The following is a 10,237-nucleotide window of genomic DNA, read 5'->3' on the forward strand; positions in this document are numbered from 1 at the left end:
AATGATTTTTGGAAATTAATGAATACTCTAAATGGCTAATCTATACCCAGCAAGTTGTTTATTTCCAACTTTTCTAAAACTAAATTTGTTCATAAAGTGTTGGATTTTAACAAATATAAAAGGTTTTTAAAAACACAAATCTTGGCTGGGCACTGTGGCTCACGCCTGTAATCTCAGCACTTTGGGAGAATAAGGTGGGTGGATCACTTGAGATCAGGAGTTCAGACCAACCTGGCCAACATGGAAAAACCCCGTGTCTACTAAAAGTACAAAAATTAGCCAGGCATGGTGGTGCGCACATGTAATCCCTGCTACTCGGGAAGCAGAGGCATGAAAATCACTTGAATCTCGGAGGCAGAGGTTGCAGTGAGCCAAGATCAGGACACTGCACTCCAGCTTGGGTGACAGAGTGAGACTCTGCCTCAAAAAAGAAAATAACAAAAATACAAATACAAATCTTACATTGTGGATTTTTAGAATATACAATTTATCTATTTATCAGTCATTCATGTCTATGCACATACATTATGGCAGCCCATCAACTCCGCAAAATAAGAAACAGTAAAATAAATGACCAACCTGCGTGCCAACTTTACTAAGCCCAGTTAACATAATGCAATTAAGAGAAAGTATTCAGAAAATTTCAAGTTACTAACTACCAAATAGGTAAGGCTAATTTCTAGATCATCCAGACTGATAAACTAAAATCACCAAAGAACTACAGGTTAGGCATCTCTAATTCAAAAATTCCAAATCCAAAACACTGCAAAATATGAAACTTTTTGAGTGCTGAAATAACACCAGTGGAAAATTCTACACCTGACCTCATTTGACAGGTGCACAGAATTATTGGAAATATTACGTAGAATTGCCTTCAGCCTAGGTTTATAGGGTGTATATGAAACATAAATGAATTTTGTGTTTAGACTTGGGTCCCATCCCCAAAATATTTCATTATATATATGCAAATACTCAAAAATCTTAAGTAATCCAAATTTGAAACATTTCTGGTCGCAAGCATTTCAAATCAACTAATAACCAGATAATGTTTCATTTACTTATTTATTTATTTATTTTTTAAGAGGCAGGATCTCACTATGTTGCTCAAGCTGCGATGCAGTGGCTATTCACAGGCACAATCCAACTACTAACCACCACAGAGTTTTGACGTACTCCATTCAGACCTGAGCCAGTTCACACTTCCTCAAGCAACCTGGTGGTCCCCACTCACCACCACCCTACTCCTGAAGGGCATCATATTGATGCCAAACTTAGTGATTGACACAGCCCACTACATCTCAGAATTCCTGGCCTCGAGTGATCCTCCCACCTCAGCCTCCTCAATAGCTGGGATTATAGGCCTGTGCCACTGCACCCAGCTAGATAAATTTTAGGGCCCAAAATATGGCATTCTATAAGTACTATTATTACAAAAGAAAAATACTTACAATTTAAAATATAATGTATAATATATAAAATATATTTTTCTTAGAAATTTGCCTTAATGATCGAATACTTTTAAATGATAATGAGGGTAGCATGCCAAGAACACTGGCCAGCGTGTTGAAAAATGTCACGTTTCTGACTCAGGCACTTGGGAAACCTGGGAAAGTCATTTGACCTCACCAGGATGAATTCCCTCGTCTGTAAAACACGATAACTGGGACAGAAGAATATCAAGTCTCCATACTAGCCTTATTATTTCTAAGTGTCTAATTTGGAAGTCGCTTGTCAGAACAAAAGATGAAATACCTAAAAAAGAAATAAGACTTTACTTCCCCAAGTGAAAGGACAGTTAACTTCAAATCTAACTTTCTCTAATGGTTTCAGTTTTTTCTCAGTTCAGATCTTTTGTGACTATTGCAAATATGAAGTAAACTGGCATCTTCTAAACATTTTCGTGCATGCATTTTCTCTGTGGAAGGACTAATAAGGGAATCTAAAAGATGGCTCACCCCTTTCTCTTCTTCTTCTTCCCTTCTCTTCCTTACCATCCAGCCTGGAAGTCATTAGGTGGAGTGTAGCACAATAGTGTCTGTGTGAAGGGGAGCCATAGTGACCCAAAGAGGGGTGTTGAAGCTTGAACAAGAAAAACAGTGTATCTAAGTAGGAGAGAATGTAGCGTGGACGGTAAGAGCCCAAGTAGGGTCCTGAAGGTGTCCAGATTTGGGAAGAGACATGGGAAATCAGAGCTGCATCACTAATGGGATAAGGGTGTATGCGTGCGCACAAGCACTGACTATCAGACCCAAGTATGATCAGCAGAGCATCCTTCCGTGCATGATCTGTCAGAGCCCAAGCTGGAAGAGAAGGGTGAGCACCAAAGTAGTAGCCAGGTGTTGGGTGCCAAAGACTGAGCACAGCTAGGAAGCATCCATGGATCTAGGGGAGAGAGAAAGAGTCAGCCAGTGTGGACAGTCAGAGCCTGAGAAGGTGACGAAGGCAGCCAGGCTTGACGGTGGTCATAACAGAATGTCAGAGATTCTGTTATCTTCTGGGCAAGGGGGAGGAAGGTGACCCTGAAGAGCAGTAGCATGAGGTGTCAGAGTCTGTGCAGTGAGGATGGCAGCCTGGCATGGTGTGTCAGAACCGGAAGAGGATAAGGAAGGAATCAGTAGGGAAGACGATGCAGCAGAAATACATTAGTTATACATAAGGGGATTCATTAAATAAGTAAATATATTAGATTATAATAGCCAGTTTTCTCGTTATCACAGTAGGGAGTTGCAAATATGGAGAGGGAGAAAACTAGAATGAACGAACCCTCTGGTCTTATGTTGGAATTGGAGAAGATCAGTATCAATTCATGGTTTGCTACGTGTAGCATCTGTTTCCACACTATATATATATATGTAAATAATTACCAGCTCTGTCCACTGACAGGGTCTGAGAACAATGACACTAATAGCAAAGAACATAACTAGGGCACTGAGCTTGGCTTCTAAATATTACTATTCTCTACTAAACGGAACCAGAGACCTTTAGAAAAAGGGCTGATTCCAGAAGCAGACAAAGAACAGGATGAACCTGGAATATCACCTTGTGCCTGAAAGCAAGGGAATGGTCCAAAAATGCATGTTAAATTATTCCAGGATAACTTGAGATTAGCAACTTACTCTAAAATGGATCAGAATGAATACAAGTATTTTTACCGTGCTGACCACTTTCCTATATGTACCTCCTAATTTTAAAATTTAAACATTGAATACTAATGAGGAAAGGAGAAAGTTCCTGCAACAAATTACATTAAAATTAAATCTAAAATTTTACAAAAAGTGTAATTTTCAGTGAAATTAATTTACTCACTAATACATATTTTTAGCATTTGCATCACAGTCCATTGTGTCTGGAATATAAGAATGAAAAGATACTCCTCATTTTACTCTTAAGTAGCTTGTAGGTACAAGTTGGAGGAAGGTGAAAGATGGTTGCTGTAATGAAGACTTTAAATGTTGCGGTGGAGAGAGATAGGAGCACCAATGTCTGCAGATGAAGTGAGCAAATTGTTTCCAAAGTGAGTAAACCCTGAGCTTTAAGAATAAGTAGCAGTTTGACAGAAAGACAAAAAGAAAAAAGGAAGAACATTCCAAGATGAGAAAATGCAAAATAAAATGCCCTGAGAGACCTGAGAGAATAAAGAGAACTGCAAGGGGGTTCTTCGAATTGGAGAATGTGGAATATAAAGGCAGCATCTGGCAGAATCAGGAAAAGTCTCAAAGTTCCAAGTCTTTGTCTAATGATGTCCTCAAAGATTCCTTATGATTATCTGAGGCAACAACAACAACAAAATCTCTTCAGTGAATTTAAACCTCCTTTATCCTGTATTATCAGTGTCAATATTTAGTTCTCATTATTACCAATAAGCCATACCTAAAATGCTCAAGTAAGAGCTAGATAATGATTCTATCTGGACCATCTATGTCTATTCAGCCATCCATACCAGAGACAGTATAGGTAGGAATTAGATTTCTCCAAGGCCCCTCTTAATTCCTAATCTCTAAAATCGGTATTAAAATAACACCTGCTCAATTTACCACACTGAATAATTGTGAAAATCAGATGTGATAAAGTGTGTGAAATCCCTTTATCAACTGCAAAGCCGAATGCAGGTGTTAATATATGCTGGAATAGTAGGTAACACGACCCATGTAATAGGCCTAGCAAAAGGCCAATGGGAAATGGACAAGAACAACCAAGAATATCTCAGAACAAAGACTACTTTATACCTTACAAAACTCTTAGTTTTTTTTCCAGAAAATTAAAGCACTAATCAGAAATGGAAAGATCCATAAATTACACCAAGTCTAATCTTGTCATTTAGGGGATCAGGAAAAGAATGCTCAGGAGAGTTAAGCAGTATGGTCAAGTAACACATTTAGACTGAAATGGAAGCCCAAACTTGTCTTTTTCCGTTTCACCACCACAAAATAAACACCAGTCAATGTTTCAAGAATAACACCCTTACGACTTTAATGTCATTGAGTAAGTGAAATTGGAAATTATACTAACCTATGTTCTTCCTAGCTCTTCTTCTTCATCCCTTTCCTTTCATTCTTTTCTAATGAACCACTGTCCCCACCCTTTACGCTGCTGTTTCACTTGAGCTCACCCAGCATTAGCTCAGCATGGTTTCTGTGCTTTATAATTCTATAAATTTTAAAATTGTTATTGGAGTGTTGGGAAAATTTACATATACTAACATGGAAATATACTGAGTAAATTAATGAAAAAAATTTGAGGCAGAACACATTTTAAAACAATGTAAACAACTGCGCGCATGCGTGTTTGCGTGTACATTAACAAAAGTCTGAGGAATATGTGCCAAGCTGTTTACTATGTTTTCCTTTTAAGAAGTAGGTCTGAGGACAGGTGATTCAAAGGGGGGAGAACAATACCTTTCTCTGTGTTGTTTTCCTTTATATCCTCTTTTTTTTTTCTTTTGAGACAGAGTCTCATTCTGCCACCCAGGTTGGAGTGCAGTGGGCACAATCTTGGCTCACTGCGACCTCCACCTCCCAGGTTCAAGCAATCCTCCTGCCTCAGCCTCCCAAGTAGCTTGGACTACAGGCATGTGCCACCATGCCCAGCTAATTTTTGTGGTTTTAATAGAGATGGGGTTTCATCATGTTGGCCAGGCTGGTCTTGAACCCCTGACCTCAGGTGATCCACCCGCCTCAGCCTCCCAAAGTGTTAGGATTATAGGTGTGAGCCACCGCACCTGGCCAGTACTTAACATTTTTTCAAAGGGAATGTTTTACTTAAAGGAATAAAAAGTTATCAAAATGTAGTTGAGGGAAGAAGTTTGAGTAGACTCTAAATGGGGACAGGCAGAGTAAGGCTCAGTAGATTGTCTCCCTATACCTGGTGAGAAGAGAGTCCCGAGCAGCAGACAGGAAAACCCCATGCTGTGTGGCTGGCATGCTTCTTTACTATTGAAAGCTAACCAAAAAGCAGAGATTTCTTTAAAATAAATGTTTTACAAAGCCCTGAAAAGCATCCAACTCCTTTCACTCTGAATTCTCAATAATGCCACGTCTTTCGCGCGGCATAGGGTAAGCTGAAAAGCAGGCATGAATAATTCTCCATGAGAGTACTTCCCATATCTCCACTCTCCCAACTCTTAAGGATCAGAGTCCGAAAGCCTGACAGAAATTGAGCTGCTGGGAAATGTAGTCATGTGAGAACAATTAAAAATTTTCCTTTCAAGATAAGAGCTTAGTACAAAGCCTAGCCTTAGACAAACTTAAAAAATGAAATTATGACAAGGAACTCTTCTCCCCTGGGTTCTCAACCCCTTAGTACCAGGAAACTACAGCCTCTTCTCTTCCCTTTCTTCCCTTGCCTTCTTTTCCTTCAAATCTCCTAACCCCATAACTTTATGCATGCTAAAATATTAAAAATTAAGAAAAAATGATAACTGATCAAACTCTATTTGCATTTTTTTACTTTTTTATTTTTGTTAATGATATCCCTGGTTTATGTAATTTGCAAAGTACCTTTAACTTAAGAATTTAAGTGAGACTATTGGAAATTTAAAAAGCAAACAGAGAAAGTGTTCTCTCTTCAGTATATGCACTACTAGGAGCTTAAATCTATATAAGAATTTTCTTGATTAATTTCCGTCTTTTCCAGATATTTATTCACATCACATTCTTGTTGCAGAACACCTTTGTGAAATGACGTGTTTACTATCACTATTATTAGGTACTCATCTGTAACTTGTGGTTAAATCAAAAAGCCCTGTTTGAAAGAGGTTTATGTTCCCTAAGGAATGGGCATCAACTATCCCAACCCAAGGTTTCATGGCAGCACGGTATTGTGGAAAGAGCAATGAAATAAGAATGAAGATTTGAGTACTGATTCTAACTGAAACAATGTGAACAGTTTTGTAGTATTCATAGTTTGAGTCTCTTAACAATTCTGTGTATCTCAGGAGGTTATTACAAGAATTAGTTAAGATGACATAAATTAAAGCATTTTATAAGTTATATATTCAAGAAAAGCTAAAATTTCAAACTGGTCAAACCAGGTTGAGAAGTCATTTTGAGCATGATTTACAGCATTGTGACACTACTTGTTCGTCTCTACACACATAACAACATCAAACAAGCTAGGTAGCACATCTTCTCTAGAATGGAAAATTAGTTCTCTGCAGCTCCAGGGAATCCACTGCAGACAACACTGCTCTCTTTTTTTTTTTTTTTTTTAACCTGGGTGGAAATTTTCATTTTACCATGGACTGATTTAGTGTTTTCCGGTTCTATTTCCTGTTCTAATACTTTTGGTTGGTACACTTCAGGAAGAGAAAAAATTTGGGGGGGCACAAACAAATGACAAACCAATATTTGGTAACTGTGCTTTTACATTTATATATAAGCCATTCTTGTAATAAAGCCTTAATGAGGATCAATGCACTTGAAATAAAGTATGATTTACACAAAAATAAACTAAAACTAAGGACAGATGTTACAGGAAAAGATAATGGTTTAAATATACAGGAAACTTACAGTCCAAAAATAATATGTCCCAATATCCTAAGAACCATAAAGAAATGTTCAATTTGTATTTGAGATAGAAGAAACATTCACAAGACATAAAGTCTAGGGCCATGGAAAAAATGACAGATTTACTAATGTCCAATGATTTTTATGTTCCAGGCCCTAATTCTTGCCGACTTACAAAGTCTGCAAACACTACACTTTGCCTTCTTTGGTAAATGTGTATTTCTCAAAGTCTGTGGGCAACATATGGACCTCGTATGTCTTCTATGAACCCTACAATCCAGTAATTAATTCAAGTTAACCAAAACATGTTTATTATCTTTCTAAAAATGAAAAAATATACTTTCCACTGCAGTTTTGGAACTAATTTAGATTTGAAACAATTTTTTTATGTTAAAAGAAGTGTAAAACTTTACTTAGACAAAAGCACATGAGTCTTTTTAAGGTTAACAACAAACAGGAATAAGTAGGTGCTTTGCTTTGTTTCGAAGTCCCTTTTGCCTAATCGCCTACATTTCTCTCATCTAAAAGAAGAATAAATTGCTACGATGGAGTTAATTCCAGCAAAATAGGGAGTTCATATGGATTCATTTTCAATATTTTATTATTTATCATTTGTGAATTTGAGGAGGAAAGAAAGAAATAAGGAGGGTAAAAGAGATACTCTATAACAGGATGAGTTTGACAGTATGTTTAACTTATTAAGTTCTTCTTTCCTTTGACATTTCCCAATTTGTTTTATTATTAAAGGTGTAATCACATGTTCAAACTGTAATTTTCAAACTTTTATTTTCAAACTACCTTGAGGACTTATTATATATTTAAACTGTAATCCTACTGCTGTAGAAACTAGAACTAAGTAAGCAAACCCTATATTTAGCAGGAAAAGAAATTCCCCAAGGCCAGAATTATTATGCTCCATAAAACTTGCCAACTGCAACTGCACCCTCCCACATGTAAAGGGAAAATTTAGACTAAAACCTTAAAATCCAAATGAGTAAGATATAATAGGTGACCTAATAAATAGCTACCACATTACAGAATTTTCGTCTAAAATATTTCATAGGGATAGTAAATAAGTTAGAGAGTTTTAATCTAAAATATTACTAAATGTCTAAATAAACTTTAAATATTTAATCTAAAATAAAATCACCAAAAATATTTCATATGAGTATCTAAAATAGGAATAAAATGCAACTTCTCCAAGTTGTTTCTTCCTACTTAGACTACTGAGATTTAATACAAAGAAAACTTTTGCCAATGTTATGTCAAAGTTTTCAATCTTTAAAATGCAAGATTATGCCTTTTAGGTCACTGCCTGTTCTGTTCTTCATCATTTTCTGATTCTGGGATTTGAATCTTTTAAAAATACTCAGAAAAATCTTGGAACAAACATGGAGCCGAAATAAATTTGCCATTCAGAGACTAGGACAGAAAGTCAAAGCCGATAAGCTCAAATGTCCTTTCTGCTCTTTTATCTTAAGAGAAGCCTGTAAGTCCTCCATCTTAGCCAATGCTGGAAAGTAAGATTAGAGAAATGGGACTAGAAAAGGGAGCAGGATGTTTATTTAGCCTTACTGTCTGCAAACACTACACCTGGCCTGTGTGATAGGTATAGAACTGAAGAATGGACGTCATCACAGACCAAAGCATATCAAACCTGTTTGCAGAGTTAGTTCAGAGATACCTGGGTTTTAAGATAAATAGAGAATGTTTATCACTGGTATTTTTTTTACTCATCTATGTCCCTGTTGACACTGTAGAACTCAATGTTTATGACTATAAAAACAATACCATCAACAAAAATAACATCTATAATTATCCTCTCTAATCCACAGTTATTATGATGACATAATCACTCTGGAGCAATTAGGTCTATGGGGCAGATCTGATTGAAGCCTATTTTGAAGATAACAGTATTTTCACTGTGCCATTCAGATTAACATGTCATCAGCTAAAGGCCATCATTTTCTTACAGATGTTCATTTCCTTGTATAACCTTTGCTTGACTTGCTATCTGATGTTTCAATTCTGGTATGTGAATATGTGGAAAATTAATTTATTGCCTTAACCAGACAAGAACAGTTTGTGTATGGTCTATATTCTTAAATATTAAGAGTGAATTTAAATCAAAGATAGACAAAATACAGACAAACAAATTTGTTTTTAAATGTCAATTCATTTAAAACAAAGGTCAGAATTAAAAATCATAAGCAATACGTATTTCAAATTTATAATCTTCTTTTGATATAAATATTGATAGAGATGATCAAGACCATTATCTATTAATAAGCTGATCTACATTTGAGAAACAAACAAACAAAAAAATGCCTACTGACCGGGCTTCCCGCCAAGAGCCCAGGTTAAAGTACAAAGAGACTGCAGTGTTTGATCAGCCCGTGAAGTTTGTTATGAAGAACCTACGCGTGCTTGGTCACAGTGTATTTTTACCTTCAATTATTTTAAAATTGTTAAAATACTGGCTTTTTTATTTTTTAATTGGTTTTTAATCTATATCCTAAATATTTCTTTTTAAAAAGTTATAAAACTCTATGATTCTCAACTTTGTACTGACAACATAACAACCTGCAAAGGACCTGTTCACGTGACTGTGTGCTACTAGCCTCTGGCCTATGACATGAACTTATTTAATATTTAGATAGTATAAGTATATATGGAAAAAGAGGGACTTTTTTGCCAGGGAATGTCATTCAGAAATGTTGTGAGGATTAAAGTAGATAGTATATATAAAGTGTCTAGCATAAAGCCACATAGCAGAGGCTCAGTAAATGCAAAATGTGTAAAAGTATGTGTATGTGTATCTCAAGCATGGTGCTGTGCTTTCATATACTTCTTTCCTTTTCCGGTAAATACCACAATGCCCTAAAAGAATACTAATGATGATTATGACATTGGTCTGAATTTCATATCAAAAACATTTGTGGCCAGATACAGTGGCTCATGCCTATAATCCCAACACTTTGAGAGACCAAGGCTGGAGGATTGCTTGAGCCAGGAGTTCTAGACTAGCATGAACAACATAGTGAGACATCATCTCCACAAAAAGTGTTTTTAAAAAATTAGCCAGGCATGGTAGCACATGTCTGTAATCCCAGTTACTGAGGAGGCTGAGTGGGGAGGATGGCTTGAGCCCAGGAAGTTAAGGCTGCAGTGAGCTGAGATTGTATCACTATACTGCAACTTCAGCGATAGAGAGAGATTTTATCACAAAAAAA

The 10,237-nt window shown here is 36.5% G+C and overlaps 1 pseudogene; it reads left to right on the plus strand.

Moving 5' to 3' along the window:
* The first annotated feature begins 2,178 nt into the window (after positions 1–2,178).
* Positions 2,179–10,237, plus strand: part of LOC105512701 — a 97,157-nt pseudogene continuing 89,098 nt past the window's right edge.

The sequence above is a fragment of the Colobus angolensis genome, unplaced genomic scaffold (assembly GCF_000951035.1).
Source record: "Colobus angolensis palliatus isolate OR3802 unplaced genomic scaffold, Cang.pa_1.0 Scaffold217, whole genome shotgun sequence".
NCBI classification, from domain to species: Eukaryota; Metazoa; Chordata; class Mammalia; order Primates; family Cercopithecidae; genus Colobus; species Colobus angolensis.